This window comes from Salvelinus sp. IW2-2015, linkage group LG30 (genome assembly GCF_002910315.2).
Source record: "Salvelinus sp. IW2-2015 linkage group LG30, ASM291031v2, whole genome shotgun sequence".
Lineage (NCBI taxonomy): Eukaryota > Metazoa > Chordata > Actinopteri > Salmoniformes > Salmonidae > Salvelinus > Salvelinus sp. IW2-2015.
The window spans coordinates 21,557,258-21,580,150 of NC_036869.1; the positions used below are offsets into that span (position 1 = coordinate 21,557,258).

General features: G+C 42.6%; 1 long non-coding RNA gene across 2 annotated transcripts; it reads left to right on the top strand.

Moving 5' to 3' along the window:
- Positions 1-6,594: 6,594 nt before the first annotated feature.
- Positions 6,595-11,932, top strand: LOC111955248 (uncharacterized). Of its 2 annotated transcripts, none has more exons than XR_002876093.3 (3): positions 6,595-9,418; positions 10,613-10,738; positions 10,908-11,932. It is a non-coding gene; the product is annotated as an uncharacterized lncRNA (long non-coding RNA). The 2 variants fall into 2 exon arrangements; XR_002876094.3 differs by lacking the exon at positions 6,595-9,418 and adding an exon at positions 10,052-10,420.
- The last annotated feature ends 10,961 nt before the right edge of the window (positions 11,933-22,893 follow it).

Genomic DNA, 22,893 nt, shown 5'->3' on the forward strand with positions numbered 1-22,893 from the left:
TAGTTTAGCATTMGTGTTGTTTGACTGGAAGCCAATGAGAGTGGTAAGACCCCTGTTTACATGCTCCAAATAGCATGTATATGAAGAGAGGGAGAGTTTCAACTTGGTTTGGTCCATGGAGACATCATTCAACACATTTCCCTCCATTTCTCACCTGTTGAGGTGGCACTGACACAGCAGGTTTGAAGAGGGAAATGCCTTTTTTCCTGTAACACACTGTACTCCCACCAAGTGTGAAGGCACTGTTGGACAATGCAAAGGCTTTGTAGGAGAGCCTTATCACCTGCCTTATCATCCCACCAACATTTCCTGGTACAGGACACTTATGTCTATAGCTAGGTTTCCATATAATTGCCGATCAATTTTCATGCAAATACTTTGAAAACCACATAAAGAAAATATCAGCATTTTCCCACCAGTTTCCAATTTGTTTCCACCAAATTAACTTTTTTTGCAGATACAAATCAGTGCGTGATGGCGTAGTGCACACAAAATGTACTTTTAGCTTAAGTTTCCGTGTAACGAATAAAAATCGAAAGTTCAATATGTTTCCWTTGCATTTTCAACTCTACAAATAGTACTGTCACAAGCAAATGTACCTCGTCTCATTTTGGCACGTGCGMTTTAGCCAACAGATCGCAGASACAGTGTGTGTAGGCTGTGCGGGTATGGTAATCATGAGATTATTATGGATAAGAGCGAGAATATTTGTAGTTGTCAAACGGCAGTCAAGCATCGATCGTCATGTCACCAGAATAAGACCCTCGATATTTATAGGAAAGATCACCGTGCACTTTCACCACCCTGTGAAAATCATCATATCTTATTTCATCTGTAGCCTAATAAATTGCATGGCTTCCCGAGACGTATTGGGATGACCACACACCATATCATCGCATCACTCCAGGTTTACTTCGATATCGTGGTTATCATATCAATTTCCATCGGCGTTTCTCGCATTATACATTTTACCAACACAAAAAGATCCCACCATGTCGGACGAGGAAATGATCTATCGGCATGTTGTCACACAGTATGGGACACGTTGTCACAATGTTATCTGTGCTGTTAGTGCCAACAGTTGAAGCGTTATGCCTCACTTGATACTATTTAAAGAAAGAATATTCTCAAAAAAGGCATCTACATGATTGCAAATGTAAATCTAATTTCACTGCTTTTGGGGGATAATTCCCCTTTATTGTGGCAAATCCTTATTAATGAGCGATAGCTGAACTCATTACAAATAGAAAGGGAGACAGGCAGGCGGAGTAGGMCTACAGCTGCCTTTTTGAGTAAATGGGTAAAATTGTAGTAGCCTACTGTCTGCATCTATCTTATAAATTTGATTCTCTGCCCTACACACTCCTATTTACAGCGTGTGAATAGCCGGTGCATCATATTAGTAAAGCTATCAGAATCTGGCCTAATGAAAACAATGCACTGCTCTTTGCTCTGAGGCAGTAAAATGCAGCCAAGAAGATCAGAGAGAGGGAGGGAAGGGGTTGGTAAACAACGTTTTGTTTTCTCCAGAAACGCAACTTAAGCTTCACTTGATCATTAACATTCCCTCAAGGTGTGGTAGAGTTCTTCTTACACGGATATGTTGCRCGAACTCACATGAAATACAAACAATATCCCTTGAAGCATTCTCAAAACGCTGTATACTGAAAAGCATGATATTTTAGAACATTTATATTGAATTTGTTCCTTCGATGTGATTTACGGGCACAAGTTCCCTGTACACCGTGACCTTAAGAGTGGTGAGACAGTACAAATGCAAATTCTGCTTTTTAAAGTGCATGGCTAACTCCCTCCCTCTCTGTTGATCTGTGTAACGTCTGCTTCCAACTCACACCCTCAAACACCTAGATCCCCTGAACGCAGCTCCCTTTCCAGCCCACTTTCCAGCTCACACTCTCAAACACCTAGATCCCCTGAACGCTGCGTGAATTCTGATGACCTGTTCACACACCTGTATGTCATTATCACACATTATTCAGGTCAGTTCTTTGCACCCCATCATTGTGAGGCATTGTTTGTTTTGTGACACACGTCTTTCAAAGCGCTGTTTTTCCTGTGAGTTACTCCTCCTGTGTATGATAGTTTTTGCCTGCCTCACTAACGACGCCTTTTGCCTATTCCCTGCCTGTACTTTCGGTTTTCCTGTTATCTACCTATTGCCTGATCTCCCGGATGACGTTACTAGCCTTTTCCCTGCCTGTACTGTTGCCCTTTTGGACCCCCTGTGTATGACCTTCTGCCTGCCCCTGGACCMAGCTACCTGCCTCCTCCTGTGGTCCTTTACAAATAAACACCTGCTGCGCCCTGCGCTTGAAACCAGCTCTCTGTCTCCCATCGTGTTCATTACAATATGTCACTTTCAACAACCAAGCCTTTTTTGTGCATTTGGTTTCTCTATTGTACTTGCAGCCATTACAGACAAATCTAAAGTAAAATTTAAATTTAAAAAGTCATATTAGATTGTTAGAATGTATTTATTTATACCTGTGTCACCAATTTAATGCCAAGGGACAGGTGCGGTGTGAGAGAATTAATTGATAGTTAGACWTGTATTTTCAAAATATTTAACTAATAAAATAAAATTTGTGTTTTCTTTATAACAAAGCATTTTATTTTTGGGTAGTACTGCTGAATTTAGAGTATGACACATCATCATTTGTAGGCCAGATTTGACCCGTATACCGATCAGATCCATGTACCGATCTGACCGTGTAACCGATCGGATCCGTGTACCGTTCGTTCAATCAATATCCGCACTTAAACAACGAAGACGGATAATCATTTCTACCAAAGATTATGGATATACTGGAAAAAATACACGTCTCTCCTTCCTAACAATGGGAATCATTGTCCACAAAGCAGCACTGTGGCTTGTCTAGCTCCCGCCTATCCTTTCTTTGGATTGGTGGACATATCTCATTATTGTAATCCTTTTTTGAATATTCGATGATGCTTGTTGACGTCAACCGCCTGTATTCAATGGAGAGAGATGCTATGCTACTAGCCTCATAGCATGAATATGCATTGCCATCTCTAGACAATTCCAATATAAAGTCGTTTTTCTCATAGTTGCCCGGGATGTCACGTGTCCTACTTATATCAGTACACTCRTAACAACTTAAGAATTATGAAACTTCTATTCGATCAAATAAACCTCATGTAGCAAATAAGCCATACATTTTTGTTGTGGACCATATTCCACACTCTCTCATCGACCGCCATACAAAAACTCCTTGCTTGGTGGGCGAAACAATGAAAAAACGCCACCTGCTGGATAGAGACGGATTTTCAGCCGAGTTGCGCCTCTCTTCCTGTTCCTCGCTGTTTCTACTGCATGAATTAATTTCTCTAATGTTGTGCACAAAATGTAATTAATGAACCGACACGGTATGGACGTGGGGAGGAGGGGTGCAACAGGATACGTGTGCTAGTGGTTTTTCAATGGGAAAACTGTGTGACTAACATTACCTGACCATCCCTCCAGCTAGCTAGCTTTCGCCAGGTTAGTTATAATAAGGGCCACCAACAAGTAATGTTAGTTAGTTAGCAAGCTAACTAGCTAGCTGCCTTCCTTCAATGCTTGGTGGCTTTACTGACAGACAAGACAGGGAGCCTATATTTAAAGCTATCTAGCTATCATGTCAAACAGGCGTGTGTCTGTCTGTGTGTGTGTGTACACCGTCATTCAAGACTATCCAGCCCCAACTGACACGCCTTGTCATAACAGGTTTTGACCATCACCCTCTCTCTCCCATCAGGTGAGTATGAATGAATTATCAGCAATTGTCTGTTATGGTGTTGATAGCTAGCTATAGCTAGTCTTCCCCCTAATAATGACAGAGGAGAAAGGAATTAAGATCTATGGTTCAATAGTTAAATCATTCAATCGTTCTTAATGGCAATTAGTGAGTATAGGTGAGTATACTCTATATCTGTATAGAAATAGGTGTGCATACTACGTATGCCTGCATATGGCCACCACTACACCTGCACCACTGGGTGAGATTGAAGCTGTCAGTGTTGACAGTGACACTACACATACCGGCAGGCACAACACTTCTGTCCTTCCCTGACCTTGCATGGTACGGCTCTATATATACTAGAGTATAATGACATACCAAACATTAGGATCACATTCCTAAAATTGAGTTGCACCGCCCCCCTTTTGCCCTCAGAACAGTCTCAATTCGTCGGGGATGGACTATAGTTTTCGAAAGCGTTCCACAGGGATGCTGGCCCATGTTGACACCAATGCTTCCGACAGTTGTGCCAAGTTGGCTGGCACAAAAAACCCAGCAGCGTTGCAGTTCTTGACACAAACCGGTGCACCTGGCACCTACCTATTACCATACCCCAATTAAAGGCACTTAAATCTTTTGTGTTGCCCATTCACCCTTTGAATGGCACACATACACAATTCCATGTCTCAATCACCTCAAGGCTTAAAAATCCTTCTTTAACCGGTCTCCTCCCCTTCATCTACACTGATTGAAGTGGATTTAACAAGTGACATCAATAAGGGATCATAGCTTTCACCTGGATTCACCTGGTCAGTCTGTCATGGAAAGAACAGGTGTTCTTATTRTTTTGTATACTCATTTCCCTCTGTTTTTCTAGAGAGGGACAGGGACAGTGTGCGATTAACTAAAWTGATTTTGTATTTGACTCTTTGTGTAGAATCTTCATTCTCCATAGAGATGCTAGATGCTGAATTACAGTCCCTTACAATCCCTGAGCACACACAGACACACACTTGGTCATCATTCTCCACATAGAAAGGCTTAAAGTCTGCACCGATAAACCTATTAGATTTATTTATGTTTCTTTGTGTGTGTTTGCATGGGTCTGTAAGGTGTATGTAGGCACTAACTGTGTGTTTGTTTTGTGTGTGTGTTTATGTGTGTGTGTAGGAGGTGAGAAGGTGAGGAGGCAGACTGTGTCATACCCTTGCACGCTGTATCAACACTTTTACTGTTGCCTGTTGCCTTCGTGCGCAGACACTTCCGCCCCACATGCGCGAAGAGTCTGGTGGGCCAACGTGTCAAACTCGGCCTTCGTTAGCCAATACAGAGTGCCGGGGGAATGTCCCAGGATATAGACATTTGTTTAATCTACCAACAAACCCTCCYCTGTACACAAGCACACCAGAAGCACAGAGGCACGCCTCGCATTCGTGTTATTYGMTAAAMTGRAATAWTGACAAATACTTTACTCAGTAGGTCCCGTGGAATTCTGTGGTCACTCGYTGTAAGGCCAACTTTGAGTGGTTGATACCCCAGGCTAACATGCGCCGTGCGCAATAGCCCGGGGATGAGGTTCTGTTTGGTTTGACTGTGTATTGACCATGTTGTGTGGTCAATGCTGGGGTGCGGACGGCAGACAGAAGACGGTGGGAGGGGAGGTGTTTGGGGTGGAGAGGACAATGGACATCCCAGCCATTTTGATGTTTTGGCACTGCTGTTTCCTACCTGACAGGTAAGAGGACGTCACTTCTACTTCTACTACAATCAAKCAAAATGACACACAGCCTTTTTTGTTTTTACATCAGCAGTTGTCACAAASKGCTTTTACGCCGAMCCTGCCTGCACCAGAGCAACCTGGGACATAAAGGGCACCGCTGGTCCTGACAACAACGCCCTTAGTTGAAGTGTTTCTAAAATCCCGTCTGGGTATTATGAGACCTCCRCTGTRGGCCTCTATATGTGTAGTGTCACTGTCAACACTGCCAGCTTCAATCTCACCCAGTGGGTGCAGATATAGTGGTGGGCATAAGCAGGCATACGCAGTATGCACACCTGTTTCTCTACAGATATACTCACCTATACTCACTAATTACCATTGAGAATAATTGAATGATTGAACAATCCATCTCAATAGCTTTTCCTCTATAAAATTGTTATCGGCAAAGTAAGAGCTAGAAGGGGGGGGGGGGTCGAGTTGAGGAGGGGGGATTGTTTAAGATACTCTTTAAAGAGGTAACGTTTCAAGTGCTTTCAGAAGATGGGTAAGGGACTCTGCTGTCCTAGCTTCACGGGGAAGCTGGTTCCACCATTGGGGTGCCAGGACAGAGGAGTGCTTGGACTGGGCTGAGTGGGAGCTGCCCTCCTGTAGGGTGGGGGAGGGCCAAGAGACCAGAGGTGGCAGAATGGAGTGCTCGGGTTGGGGTGTAGGGTTTGAGCATAGCCTGAAGGTAGGGAGGGGCAGTTCCTATTGCTGCGAGCTTGTGGAATGCGAGCTTCGACTGGAAGCCAGTGGAGTGTGCGACGGAGCGGGGTGACATGGGAAAACTTGAGACGGTTGAAAACCAGGCATGCTGCAACGTTCTGGATAAGTTGCAGGGGTTTGATGGCACAAGCAGGTAGCCCATCCAACAAGCTGCAGTAGTCCAGATGTGAGATGACAAGTGCCTGGATTAGGACCTGTGCTGCTTCCGGTGTGCGGTAGGGTCGTACTCTAGGGATGTTGTAGACTGTAGAGCGTGAACCTGCAGGAGCGAGTCACTGCTTTGATGTTTGCAGAGAACGACGGGGTGTAGTTCAGGGTGATTATCCGTCTTTGTTGTTTAAATTTGGATATTGATTGAACGAACAGTACACGGATCGGATCCATTGAGCCTGGAAATTGTGATTTATTATGCTTCTTCTTCTTCTTTGGGATTTGGTTGGCGGATCGCATCCAACTTTTAGGTGCATACACCGCCACCTACTGTACTGGGGTGTGAGGCCAGTCACGGCCTACCTACATTAAATTCTCTTCATTAGTATTGTTCCTCTAAGAAAGTGAAATATAGCCCTAGACACCACCACCTACACTCATTAAAAACCCACGACCCCATTCCACTACTTTGACCCTATTTGCTACTGCACCATGCCAACGGCCTGGGACGATGGGACACAACCCCTCATCACGCCCTGCATCTTTCCTGTAGTCAAATCTCACATACCCAAATACAGCTGCCRCCATCTATTTTCTGTGATTTCTGTGGTACAGTTGATAACCATTGCTATGAACGCTAAGAATCCAACCTTACCAAAGCATAAATCACTCGTTGGCCAATCCCTCTGTACAGGCACAAGTCTACTACTCACTGGAATCCTCTCAGGATCCCTCACCCTTGACCCATCCTCCTCTACTTTCTTCATTGCCTCAGAACCTTCTGCACCACTCTGACTCTGACCTCTCTGGCCACTCCTCTGACTCCACAGCAGCATGAGCACCCCTACAGTTAAAACACACAATTATCCACCAAACGACAAAATCCTCTGTCCCATGCCCGCCTGCACACTTCCCACATCTTGGAATCTCCTTCCTACACACTGCTGCGACGTGACCATAAACGTTGAACCTGAAACAAAGCAGCGGATTTGGCACAAAAACTCTTAACAGGATATCTGATAAATCCTAAACATGACTTTGTCGGGTAGAGACTCTGACTCGAAACTCAAAAGGACTGACAGTGACACTGCTGTTTCACCACGCTCCCCACCAGGTCTGCGACGCACCAAGCGGCGGGCGTCACAAACACCAGGAATCTTCAACTTCAATTGCTCCATCTACACAATTAACGCTACCCCAGAAATCACTCTTTTCAATGGTGCCCTGCTCCTAATACCAAAGCAGGAAACAGATCCTGCCCAAGTTGCGTGACACGGAACGCCTGCTCCCTCTGATCAGGAGAGACACAAACAAATATCACAAGCACTACAGGTTACCTTCACTGATTCAACTGCGCCCAACTCCTTTCTCACCCACCCTGAAACCGCAAAGAGATCTGCCATTAGGCAAGGGTCCACTTTTTTTCTGTCCACCATCTTCTCCTTCACCAAATCTTCCAGGAGGCKTGTGCACTCCAACACTCCATAATTAAACAAATGTCCCTCTTTCCTCCTTTTTTCCCTGTCCGCCATTTTACCGCCGACGCCCATCTTCCACCCCCTTTYCTTTATTATGTTTTCCCTCAAACTCAAAAATATGGACTGTCCCTCCCTATCCTTGCTCCCTATGCTTTTACTACCCCCTAGTGAAGAAATGTACTACTGCAGTCCCCTAGAAGCAGGAAGTGACGTGTTAGAARAGCTAACGCGGTTGTCTTGTTTGAAAGAGTCAGTTGCCGCGCTCAAAAGAACTGGGAACTCTGGGAAAAAAGTTCAATCATGACATCAGTGATCTTCAGGTTGGAAGGTGAGGTATAACGTGGTCCGSGTTCCAGGGACATCACCGGATAGAAAATCCAATAATGCTGCCAACGAAATGCCATATATGGACATGTTATGTGTAACGTCCGAACACAGTAGGTCTACTCTCGTTGGTGTGTGTGTGCCCAGGCTGTGTTCAGTAGAAAACAAYATTGTCGAAAGTTCAGAAAGAAATGATTTGTCTAGATATTGTCTTATGCGTCTCTGCCAAGTAGATCTAGCAATTAATCTTATCATCTCTATTCATTACATTAGGCCTASTACTATCTTCAACGTGTACATTGTCATCCACCTGAACTCAACCYTGTTGATGCTGTCCTCTATTGATGTTCTTTACTGTTCCATTCCCCAAAAAATTTAAAATTCCAGTGTTTTAATTGCTATGTTGTATTTACTTCGCCACCATGACCTATATATTGCCTTTACCTCCCTTATCTCACCTCATTTGCTCACATTGTATATAGACTTATTTTTCTACTGTATTATTGACTGTATGTTTTTTTTACTCCATGTGTAACTCTGTGTTGTTTTATGTGTCGAACTGCTTTGCTTTATCTTGGCCAGGTCGCAGTTGTAAATGAGAACTTTTTCTCAACTTGCCTACCTGGTTAAATAAAGGTGAAATAAAAAATAAATAAAATAAAATAAAACTGAAGCTGGGTTGTGTTCATTAGAGCACACACCACAACCAAACGTGTTGCAACGGAAAAAACTAAACAAGCATTTGATATTGCACAAGTTCAGACAGTACCTCCTGTTTCACTGTTTTTCCTCACGTGTTGTGCCTTCGGGAACATTACCCTGTCCTTTATTGACTTCTTCTCTGTCCGCCTCTGTAGTGGCCTTTACATTTAACTTGGCAAGAGCCCAAATCTATGACCAGGCTACAGACACCTAGGTTTATTCCTGTAGACAACTCACACTGCACCACAAACACACACACTAACCCCACTACCTGTATGTCCCCCTCCGTCTAGGAGCAGTAACTATGTGGGTCTCTCGGCTCTGCCCCTCTCGGCCATCATCACTCCGGAACATGTCCGTCCCTCCCGGGCTCCATGACCTCACGTTGGACAGCAGCCAACTGTTTGAGTTCCTTGCTCTTCCTCTACCTGCTGGTGGCGCTGTTCGTTCAGTACATCGACATCTAAAGGACCGTGTGGTGGTACCTTTGCAATCATCCCGCAGCCTCCACGTTTCTGGTTAGTCGTAACATAGACACATACACCTGCACGCAGTCGCACACACACAGCCACCTCCTGCCTCCACCTACCTGGTGAATACACACACACTCATTCCTTCAGTCTGTTTATGTTGTCTGATCTCTCTGATGTACTTCCATCTGATGGACCACCTAACTATGATACTGGCAGGGGAGGCTGGTGTGGATTATAGTATCATGGGTACTACAGCTATCTATTTATTTTTCTCTTTATTYATCGCTAGGGGTCAGGAGACTGGTTATTACATTGTAAATTTAAAAAGCAATTACATTATTGGCAGTTATTACATTATGGACTAGTCATAAATTGGCCTAAGATTGCCCACTCCTGGTTAGAGCTGGGAATTGCCAGGGACTTCACAATACAATATTATCATGATAGTTAGGTGCCGATACAATATGTATTGCGATTCGATACTGTGATTTTATTGCAATTCGATGTGCCAAACATATTGCTCAGTATATGGAAAAACACTGGAGTTTTGGTGCAGGTACAGCTAATTAGCGCAAAAATAATAAAGCGACATTGTCAAAATAATACGATACGATATATATCAATATAAAATAATATTGCGATATTTACTGTATCGATTCCCCCCCCCCCCCCCCCCCCCTCATCACAACTCCTAATGTAAGTATGTCCAGTCTTCAGTCTTTTACATCTCGTTTAACTGGGATTATTCTTTTTTCACGTGCCTCTCTCTCCACCCCCTTTCTCCACGATATCTTCGACTCAGGTACGGTAGTCCTCCACTCTCAATTGAGAGAGATGCATAAATCGTTGTGTGTGTCCCTGTGGTGTTTTTTTTTGCCTAAGACACAACACCATCTTCCACATATTATTGCGCCCCCCCCCCAGCAGAGCCTGGCTCTCATGTCTCTCACCCTCCCTCAGGATGACTGGAGACACAGCCCTGGATAAGAACATCCGTGTGAGTCTGTCAGCGCCAAGAACAAGAACTTTGCCAAGAACAAATGGAGAGTGGGTCACTCTTACTGCACTCTCCTACTATCAGCTATTATAACTTCATGTAACATTTTGTGAGCTTTATGGTGCAAAATGGCATTTTACAATAAGGCTCCCTTCACAAGGGGTTTGTAATTAGTTTATGAATGGTTAATGAATCATTTATAAATGCGTAAGTCTCTGATGGGAATGTGTTTGGTCCTGCAGCAAGCGTTTAATGTCACAGCGGTGGTCCGTCACAAAGCGTCTGTAGCTGGGGACCAGATAGGAGGATCCCAGCCAGACCWCCCWGCCCCTGTAGAAGACACCTGCTGCTGCCTGAGGAACACACAGGTCAGTGGCTCACAGCACGACCCAGTAGAATGGCATGTAGTGGAACAGCAAAAAAAATGTCTCACTTACTAAAACTATGATCGTTCTCACTCACTAAAACGAAAACAAGTACGTTTTAGCGAAGAGCTTTGATTTCCAAGATCCTAAACTCGTTCTGTCTCTGTTTCAGAGTCTCCAGTTGAGGGGGTCTGCCAACTGTACCTACCGCTGCCATCCAACCTGCTGTGTTTGATCCCCCGGCCACCTGGAGCGTGGCCAACCAATGACTTTCCCACAATTTACCTGTGGATTCGAGAGAAMCTCCCCAGTCTGGCCCGGGGAAAAAAGAGTTGTTGTTCCAGCACTCCGCCACCAGATGGGGCAGTCATATTAGGAACCCAGGGTGGGGAGAAGGGAAGAGGGACTCGRTGATGCCATTGCCAATGGGGAAGGTAACTTGACCTAGATTGGGATGAGAGTGGAGGATGAGCTGAAAGAAGAGTGGAAAGAAGGAGAGGAGAGCTGAATGAGCGGTGTTGTACTTACCCAGTGTATTATTGGGTGATATTATTTTGGGAGTGGGACAGAGCTTGGTCAGTGTTTTTACTCGTGCTTTTTAAAAATGTACTTTTTTTCATCTCAGTATTTCTGTACATGTTGTTTTTTAATCGTCAGTATCCTTCCCCCTTGACACCATATAGAGAATTGTTCCACTGTCTAACGCTCGTCTGAAGAAGAGGACCAAAGCGCAGCGTGGTACGTGTTCATGATAATTTATTCAAACTGAACGCTGAAACAAAATAGAACAGAACGAAACAGTTCTGTCTGGTGCAGACACAAAACAGAAAACAACTACCCACAAAGCACAGGTGGCCTAACCAAAATAGAGACTAAAACCCTCTCTATGGCCAGGGCGTGACACTGACGTTACCTGCATGATCAGAGGACAGGCAAACTAGATTAGATTAGACCGGTCCTTATATATGTTGACTGGCAACAGGTGTTTTTAGTCTACTGCAGAACTATGTGTACATAGTACCCCCCCATTGTGGAATAGTCTCTGTACAGCAGATATTGTAGCTAATAACTCACGAGAGATGGACTTACATGCAGAGCCGTTCCTCCAAAAATCAAAGAGTAGGTCTCAGTTAACCCATAGAGGTCTCAGTTAACCCATAGAGGTCTCAGTTAACCCATAGAGGTCTCAGTTAACCCATAGAGGTCTTCAGTTAACCCATAGAGGTCTCAGTTAACCCATAGAGGTCTCAGTTAACCCATAGAGGTCTCAGTTAACCCATAGAGGTCTCAGTTAACCCATAGAGGTCTCAGTTAACCCATAGAGGTCTCAGTTAACCCATAGAGGTCTCAGTTAACCCATAGAGGTCTCAGTTAACCCATAGAGGTCTCAGTTAACCCATAGAGGTCTCAGTTAACCCATAGAGGTCTCAGTTAACCCATAGAGGTCTCAGTTAACCCATAGAGGTCTCAGTTAACCCATAGAGGTCTCAGTTAACCCATAGAGGTCTCAGTTAACCCATAGAGGTCTCAGTTAACCCATAGAGGTCTCAGTTAACCCATAGAGGTCTCAGTTAACCCATAGAGGTCTCAGTTAACCCATAGAGGTCTCAGTTAACGACCCCATAGAGGTCTCGTAACCCACAGTTGTACTCCTTGATGTTTAATAAACCACATTCTACCCTCAAAGGGCAACATGACCTGTTGATAAAGACTATTTTGGGGGAGAGTTTCAGCCTGGCTGAACTGGTCAAAACTGAATTCAATGTTAAGTTATTATGACCATGTGGATGTAATGAGCTCAGCCCTCTTGCTTAAGAGCTGGGAATAGATGTGGTGCGAATACAAAGCCAAATGTGGATATGTTTTTCACTGTTTTAATGCAACCAACTAACTTACCCTTTTGGACCCTTCCACGGACTTTCTCATTCATATTGGGGTTGTTTTTGCGTGTATAGAGAGATGTGTATAAACAGAACTTGAATTAAAGAATGTAAATAATAATCCAATCATTGTCTCACTGTTGCTCTCACCATGAGGTCACTTCAATTATTCAGAATTGTCATAACCTATTGCATATACAAAAGTGGAATTTTTATGTTATTCACTCAGACAATAAATTTAATTCTCCATTCCTCTGGTTAAATGTCCATCATTTGTATGTATATATGAAAAACAGCTTGACCTGACAACCTTTGGGTCTAATATGGATACAAGAATTAATAAGAAATAACATACCTATAAATATACACACACGCTACTCTTGTAGAGGGCTGGATGTAGGCATCTATCAAACCTGAAAAACAAACACATACACGCTTAGGTTATACAACACATTTAACACAACAGTTGTTTGGCACAAAATATTTTCAAAACCGTTGTCTCAAATCTTTGTATATCGGTGGTACAACCTGAGTGAGTACGGGGGCCATTAAGGGRAAAAAAAGACACTGAGTATTCAAGCTGTAATTTCAGTRAGCTTGAGATTTGTGAAGTCATATATAGGCTGGTGGTGACATGTGACTTGCTTTCCTTTTTAACTCCTAGCGGAGCATATGGCCTCGGCAACACTGAGGGTTYGGCCAACAGGGTCATGGAGACACGTGACKCATGCTGCCCCACCACGACAGMGTACAGCCAGGTCCAAAATGATTGACACCCTTGATCAAGATGTGCTCAATGGCATYATGAACTTTACCCAGTACCAGGACATTTTAGCCCAAAACCTGGTWGCCTCTGCCAGGAGGCTGACACTTTTCCGCAAGAMAATATCCCCAAGCACACATCAAAATCCACAAAGAAATTGTTAATTGACCACAAAGAAATTGACATTTTGCAATGGCTATCTCAGTCTCCGGACTTGAACCCCACTGAAAACCTGTGGTTTGAAGTGAAGAGGGCAGTCCATAAACGCAGACGAAGAATATCAAAGATCTGGAAAGATACTGTATGGAGGAATGGTCTAAGATCCCTCCCAATGTGTTCTCCAATCTCATAAAACATTTTARGAAAAGGCTCAGTGCAGTCATCCTCGCAAGGTGAGGTATTGAAAGGTGTTGAAACCAAATATTTTTCTCTAAGCCAATATATTAATCTAAAAATAATATAATWTYMCCATATMTTTTTAGCATTCAATATAGCTCAGTATTTGTATTTTTTCTTTCATCGTCTTTTTTGCTMATTTTTTATCAAGGGTGCCAATAACTTTGGACCTGACTCCAGTAAGGTTAACACATTTTTGTGCCCGGTATGTTGATAAACCTTATAGAGATTGTTGAGCTTGGATGAGGCAATCATCGCAGATAAGCACGGTCTTTTCTGGTTGCGGAACCAGAACACCATTATCAGGTCACTCTGCCTCTTGCAAGTCCAGAAAGATTGCAGGCATTATGCACCTGGTGGGATGGTTTCGGGTAAAAAGCTAAATCATAACGTTTTGCAGAAGAGGTTGTGGAATGAGAACAACTCAACAAGCCCAGGGGCTAGAAAGAGAGGTAGCTGAAATGAAGACTAAATGTAATGCAAATGTAGTATATTCTCCATTGTAAACTTGGTGGTTCGAGCCCTGGATGTTGATTGGCTGACAGCTGTGGTATATCAGCCCGTATACCACGAGTATGACAAAACACTTATTTTTATTGCTCTAATTCCGTTGGTAAACAGTTTACAATAGCAGCAAGGCACCTCTGGGGATTGTGATATATGGCCAATATACCACGGCTAAGGGCTGTGTCCAGGCACTCCACGTTGTGTTGTACATAAGAACAACCCTTAGCCGTGAAATATTGGCCATATAGCACGCCCCCTCGGGCCTTATTGCTTAATTATTACACACTAAACCCTTATCCCAACGATGATCATTACTTATTTTGGAGAATTTGTTGAAATTTGTGAATGCTATTCCGTTCTACATTACCCAAAAGGGTTGCACACTATAGACTTCACAGACCCTGTTTACCACAAGATATCCTGTCCTTTAATCGATGTGAGCTAAATACACTTATAAAGTCRCAAATATAGGCAATATTCTATTTGAACATATTCTTAGTTCGATAAGGTCAAATGATCTGTTAGCCTTCATTTATAATGTTCCTTTACAGCCCTATATTGTCACTATATCTGTCAAATAACAAAATGATATTGTACTTGACAGGCTACYGTGGAACTGAAACGGTCATAATGACGTTTACCTTCCCCCCCCCCATCTCCTCCAATCAGAAAACAGGAGCTTCCTACAACCCATCATTCCAACCATTTAACAGACAAGATTTGCTTATTTTATATTATTTTATGGTATATAGAAGTGAACAAAGCTGAATAAAATAGAAAGGATATTTTCGCAAAAGTATTTGAGGGAGTGCGCACATGTGGCTATTCTGTGTTGAGCGGTTAACAAAGAAACAGGTAACTTCCTATATGCTTAATTTAGCATTATTAATGTTGTGCTACAAACGTTGCGCTATATGATTMGATTTTTTATACATTGTAAGGCTGCAAGATGCGACTGTAATGATGATTTGAAAAAATTTGACAAGAACTTGATAAAGGGGGCATCCCCTTTGTGTGGCCGTAATGCACCCTAAAAAAATCCATGCCTTTTGCGGAGTGCTGCGTTGTCCCCTTCTAAACGCGAATGTTCCGTTAGCGGAAAACACCATTATCAAAAGTGACCGCAGATGGAATATTGCATGTAATGCTTTTATTATAAAGGTGCATTTTTTTATGGTGAAAATTAACTTCCCCAAACTTGAAACTCACACGTTATTTGGCCACTTTAGTTGATCACTTATCAAAACATATAGGCCTATGGGCTAGGCTACATGAGGTGTGCGATTATGATTCGAAAAAGTCACACAAAAAAAGGCATTGTTTCTTGCCTTATGCTTATGCTGAATGATTCACGAGTGATAAAATATAATTCACAAGTGATATTGTTACCCTTCAGACTATTTTTTATTTAATGTTATCTTTACATATACTAAATAATATATGAGTGAAATTTGTTTTGATTTAGAATGGACCATTATCATGCACCTGTCTTGAAACAGGACCAGCGGGAAAAAATACATGTCATCTGTGCACTTAAATAGCGAATGGAGTGGCCTCCCGAGTGGAGCAGCGGTCTAAGGCACTGCAGTGCGTGAGGCATCACTACAGATCCGGGTTCGATCCCTTGCTGTGTCGCTGCAGRCCTCAACCGGGAGACCCATGAGGCAACGCATTGGCCCAGCGTCTTTCGGGTTAGGGGAGGGTTTGGCCGGCCGGGATGTCCTTGTCCCATCACGCTCTAGCGACTCCTGTGGCGGGCCGGGCGCATGCACGCTGACACGGTCGCCCAGGTGTACAGTGTTTTCTCCGACACATTGGTGAGGCTGGCTTCCGGGTTAAGCGAGCAGTGTGTCAAGAAGCAGTGCGGCTTGGCGGGGTCATGTTTCGGAGGACGCATGGCTCTCCCGAGTGCGTACAGAAGTTGCAGCGATCGGACAAGACTGTAACTACCAATTGGGGAGAAAAACCAGTATTATAATTATAATTATTGAACGGAGAATGCTTTTCCATTTTCATGCCAGCCAGGTAGGATATACTCCTGTCGTAAAGATAAGCAATGTGCTTAATATTAGGAAAGTTGAGAAATAAATAYAGTAGGCCTAGCCTATAGAAAGCTGATGGGATCCTCCTCTTTTTAATAGAGGCCTATAGAAATGTCGCTCAACATGAGCTCATGGGCTCTCATGAAGTGTTTTATTACATTTGTATTGATGTCAGAGTGATTAGATGGACACTAGAGTGCTGAGTACCAGGAAGTTAGCAAGTTTGGTAGGCTACTAATGACCATCAGCAGCATCAGAGCTTGGAGAAGCCTAATTACAGTAACTAAACGGTCACGTGGAATTTGACTGCCTTCGTGACTCGTGACCGCCAGTGTGGCGGTAATACGGTCACCGCAACAGCCTTAAGCACTAGTCATGACTAATCGATATGTCACTGTGTAATTTTAGCTCTGAATTTGCCACAAGCCACAGCATCCCGATACATTTTCTAGATTGCGCTGTATGCGGCGGACAAGGCTCCCTTGCTAGTACAGTATGGCTGGGTCAACAACATTATTAGAATGGCCTTCATCGTCTCCCGATRTATTTACAGCTATCGTACACACAGAAGGAAGGAAGAGACTCGAGTGTAAACAATCAGCTTGTGAAATTGCTCAGTGTGAAGGCTACTATCGCGACATGTTGTCCAGTGTGCTTTGAATTTGAAGTGGAGATCTCACTGCTTGGTGTGAGATGCTGCCACCATTTCATATTGGTGAAATTGTATTTAACATACATCTTTCGCTCCACGTCCCTCCTTTTTTTTTAGTTTAGTTTATTAATTCGACCATTTAAAAAAAACAAGCACACATAAAACTTGAAAAAGCCATACATGCACATGAATAAAATCATCGAGGATAACACACAATGAAGTCTGGGACTTATTTCCATTGTGGTCCTCTTGAGGCCAGATGGCTAGACATGATCGAAACACAGTATGGCAGTGAAATAATAAAACAAAAACAGAGAAGAAGAACATCTATCTCATCATTCCAGTTACATCATAGGGGTTATTCATATGGGCACAGAAGACATCAAACATATTTTTACTTTATTTTTAAARCTGCCCAGAGAAGACGTTGTTTTTATGGGCAGAGGCAACTCATTCCATTCTGAGGCTCCAGTATACAAGAAAGTACCTTTCCCAGCATTACTCCKGAACCTGTATAAGCACACATCAGCAACACCTGATCTGGTGCTGTGACTGTGTGCATCCCTAACACGAAGAAAGTAATCACTTAGATATCTGGGCGCAGGACCATAAATACTCTGTAAACCAAACCTAGTCTAATCTGGGACACCCTAGCCTCAACAGGCAGCCAGTTTAGTTCCTGAAAGCAGCTCCTGCCTATGTGAGTATGTGGACTCACCTTCAATACTACCCTGATCAGCTTATTCTGGGCTATCTGAACCTTCCCCTTCATAAATTTAGATAAACCCCCAAACCAGGAAGTACTAGCGTAGTCAAAATGGCATTGAATGAGGGCAGTAGCTAGCACTTTCATGGAGTCCTTATCAAGCAGCTTGGACTTTCTAGCCAAAAACTTAGTCCTGGCATTAACCTTCTCTAGCACTTTATTGGCCATGCTCACACCTCCCAAGCTTCCATCAAGGATACATCCCAAGTAGCTAACAGAGGTTTTAGTAGTCAGCACCTCACCCCCTAACTCCACTCTGATTTCAGACAACCTACACAATTTAGGTCTGGATCCAAAAATAATTGCTTCAGTTTTCCCTAAGTGCAGAGATAGCTTATTATCTCCAAGCCATTTKCTAATATTAGTAAGCACAGTGCTAAGTAGGCTCTCCAACATAGTTTTACTTTTGTGAGACACCAGAAGTGTAAAGTCATCCACATAAAGAAAAAGATGGCAAGAACAAGCATTTTTCATATCGTTAATATACAATAAAAACAGCAGAGGCCCAAGCACGCTCCCCTGCGGAATGCCACAACTCATTGGTTTTGCCTGAGACAGTGAACCATTAACCTCTACTACTTGCTCCCTTCCTGATAAATAGGACATTACCCAACCTAGAGGGATACTGCTTAACCCCAGTGCCTCCAGTTTGGAGATTAGGAGACAGTGGTTAACTGTATCAAAGGCCTTCTGTAGGCCAAGCAGTACCATTCAAAACAGATTTCTCTCATCAATCTCTTTCCTGATGAAGTCAGTCAAGTAAAGTARACATGAATCAGTGGAGTATGTTTTTCTAAAACCCGACTGAAAATCATACATTAGACCCTGTTTGTTAACATATTCATACATTTGCTCATGTACAACTCTCTCCAGGATCTTTGATGTTACACAGAGGATAGATACAGGCCTATAATTCCCAGGGCCAGACTTTATCCCCTTCTTATACAGAGATATAACTTAGCTTGTTTCATGTCCCTAGGAAAGGTACCTTGTTCAAGAGAGAGATTAACGATATGCATAATACAAGGGCCAATTTGCTCAGCAGAATCTATAAGAAACCTTGCAGGAATATTATCCAGGCCTGTGGCTTTGGAGCGTTTAAGCTCTGCCAGCATACTGACTATTTTGGCTGTTGCTACCTTTGCAAAATAAAAAGAGTTTGGCTGAACCCCTAACTCTACATAATACTTCTTGACCTGGTTGCTTCCATACAAACCAGAACTGGTGGGCAGCTTGCTAACCAGCTTGCTGGCAACAGAAGTAAAAAAAATAATAGTTGAATTCATTGGCAACCTCTGCTTTTTCATATACCATCTCCCCCTTGATGTTCAGTCCAATACTGTTTAGTTTGTTTTTGGTAGTACTACTACAGCCTAGTTCCTTAAATGATTTCCAAAGCTTTTTAGGGTCATTTTTGTTCTCAATTATTTTCTCAGCAAAGTAACCCCTCTTAGCTTCATCCATCCTGCTCTGTGCTTCATTTCTGTGATGTTTATATAGGACAAAATCAGGCTGCTCTTGAGAGTTCTTACATTTTTTAAAGGCCTTATTCCTTGCTTGGATAGATTCTAGATCATGATTAAACCAAGGGCTAGATCTCTGCTTTACCCTGACCCGTTTAATGTGAGCCATCACATTCACCACATCAAGAATCTACATTTAAAGACTTCCCATGCACTGTCTACCCCTACACTATCTAGCACAGTGACCAGTCAATTTTACCTCCTCCCTAAACTTTTCAACACAGTTTTTTTGATCCTCTGATTCGAACGTTTGTAACACTTAAATATATCTTTAAAAATCCTCCTTGTGCAAAATGTAATAAAATGATCACTGATTCCATATACTATTACTCCACTCTGMGATATTTTKGATTTATCAGACACCAATATCAAGTCAATCGTACTTTGCACTGTTTCACATATCCTGGTGGAATCTTTTATCATTTGGGTCAGAGCAAGTGATCTACAAAAGTGCATAAATACATTGTGGGTTGGGCCTCTCCTCTCCATGCACATCCTCTCTCCTTGGCTCTTGAACTAGAAAAAGAGAGATCAATATGATTATTTATTTATTTAACCTTTTTTTAACTAGGCAAGTCAGTTAAAAATAAATTCTTATTTTACAATGACGGCCTACCCCGGCCAAACCCTCCCCTAATAACCTGGACTATGCTGGGCCAATTGTGAGCGGCCCTATGGGACTCCCGATCACGGCCGGTTGTGATACACCCTGGGATCGAACCAGGGTCTGTAGTGACGCCTCTAGCACTGAGATGCAGTGCCTGAGACCGCTCCGGCACATAAATGATCAGATACATCATGAAACATTTACAAATAAACATTTCAGGTTTTAATGCAGTTATTAATGCTAACACACACTGACGAATCAGTCTTAACCTACGATGACGTTGCAAGTACAGATATTGCCCTCCCCTTAAAGACCAAGGTAACTGATGACCTGCCCTGCGGGTACTAAGTGGTCATCATCCAACCCTGCCTATAATAAGTAGGCCTAGTCGACTTACCTTACCTGCTCTTAAACTTGTAGCTATGTTGTAGAGTAATTAAATAGCATGCTGTGACATCACATTAGACACTGTTTAACCATGTGGAGCTGTGGGGTAAGCAGTGGGGTCAAGCCCAACACTTACAAACCCTCCACTGCATGCCCTGTGGCTCTCCAGGAACAGGGTTGGTGACCAATGCCCTACATACCATGAYAGGTCAGGAAAGCCTGATCCCTACTAACCCTAGTATAGTCAGGCCTATTATACCTAATAGCGCAGATAGAGTCTGTTGTTATTGTGGGGTTGGCCATTAGACCACATAAATGCAGTGTTGATCTGGGTCTTGGACCATTGGCACTAATCCCTGAAACCCAAATAAACCGTAGCCCTTAGAAACTTGTTGTGTAGATATAGACGTATTGGATAGGTGTAAGCAATTTGCTGGTGGCTCCATCTTAACCTCTGATAGGCCAGGTGGGATTAAGGAAATGTCCCGTTGTGGTTTGTTGTTTTTGTATTTTAAATTGGTTTTGGTAAACAATGTTTGTTAGGTCTCAGAACAACCTTGTTGAATCTCTGATATCGACTCTGAAAGACACTGCAATATAGTTACAGGCTGGTAGCTAGGTACATGCGCAGGTAAATTTGATATAAAACCACTTCTAACACCTTGTTAAACACCACAAATATGCATGTAGCCTGCAACACAGTCAAGAGATATGGCTCGTTAGAAATAGGTATAGATAGATTTCATCGGTTTCATTTGATTGCGATGCACACGAGTTCTATTCACAAAACGATCTGCTGGCAATTGTTTAGCTAGCACTAGCTAGCTAGCTACAAATAACTAGATGGGTGACGATGCAAAAAACGTAAACAAATCGTTAGGACCAATGAGCTACTGAGTTCAGACGTCACACACACATATCCATATATGGCATTGCATTGGCAGCCATATTGGAATTCTGAGTTGGATGACCGTATCAAATCTATTTTTCCCAGTTGGAGCTCGTTTTCTGAGTTCCCAGTTGTTTTGTGGCAAGTGTGTTGACTCTAAACACATTTACAAATAAACCAGACACGTAGCTACGATAAATCACAGCTGATAACATTGAAAAGACACCACTTTACACCTTAAATAGATGTTTTTATTTCACTAACTAACTTGCTTCATACTATTTCATGAATTATTTAGCAAGCCAACGTTAACTAACTTAGCTAGCTATGTAACAGTATGGCTAACAAACAATAACATTCACTCAACTTGGTTTATTTAGCTAATTCAAAGCTATCCAAGTCTAGACAGGCTTCCTGATTTTCTTTGGTATGTAACAGTAATTTACACAAGTAAACGCTAAATCAGACTTTGAGAAACATAAGTCATTGGACGAAGGCGTCTTCTGGAGAGTTTTAAGAGCCCCAACTCTCGATCTGAACATTAACACTCATCGCTAGCAGTACGTTTTGGAAGCATAATGACCTCATCTTTCATATCAGGACATATCCGTGGGAAGTAGGAGTGTTGAGGGTGCTGCAGCACCCCCTGAAAAATCAGAAAAAAATCCATTGTCAGTAACATTGCAAAACATGTCCATATTACGTCAGCTACGAGTTACGGAAAACACTAGTTTACAGGATACTACAGTGAACTTTGACCTAACGTAATTACATTTTAACTCTGTAAAATTGAATTTGCTAAACATTTTGTCACGTCTGCCGCTATTCGATCACTAATCCATTGTCATTAACATTGCAAAGCGTAACATGTCCATATTATGCCAGCTGAAAGATGGCTACTTGTTTCAAGATAACTACTTCAGTCAGAATATTATTTTAGAACAACGTGCCCGCTAAAGTACATGTCAATATAGTTGTCACCTTCAGTCTCCTTTTGTGTTTAAACACAAAGAGTTGCTTAATCAAGGTAACATTTAACAACTCTCCTCTTTTGTTGGCACTGTTTCCATTTCTCCACTGGGACCCTGTGTGTTTGGAGTAAAAACATTTCAATAAACGAGTGGCCACTTCACGTGGTAGACCTCCGATTCCATGAAATAGAGTGACCCTGCTGAAACCTAACGTAATTACTGTGGTGGCAGTTTGAGGTTGTAGGGTATGATTTAGTTGCAGACATGGGCCCCAGCGATACTGGAAGATAAACGTTTGAATGCCGCAGAATATCTGAACGTCGTTGCCAATCAGGTGCATACCTTAACTTCTACTTGGTCACCATCCCGGATCCGGGAGCATCCTCATCAGTAAAAAAGCTGACTAGCATAGCCTAGCATAGCGCCACAAGTAAATACTAGCATATAAATATCATGAAATCACAAGTCCAAGACACCAAATGAAAGATACACATCTTGTGAATCCAGCCATCAGTTCCGATTTTTAAAATGTTTTACAGCGAAAACACAATATGTATTTCTATTAGCTAAACACAATAGCATAGCAAAAGCTTCAACCGCATATTTTCACAATTTTTTTACCGCATAGGGTAGCTATCACAAAAACTGACCAATAGAGATATAATTAGTCACTAACCAAGAAACACTTCATCAGATGACAGTCTTATAACATGTATACAATAAATCTATGTTTTTTCGAAAATTGCGCATATTTGAGGTATAAATCATTGTTTAC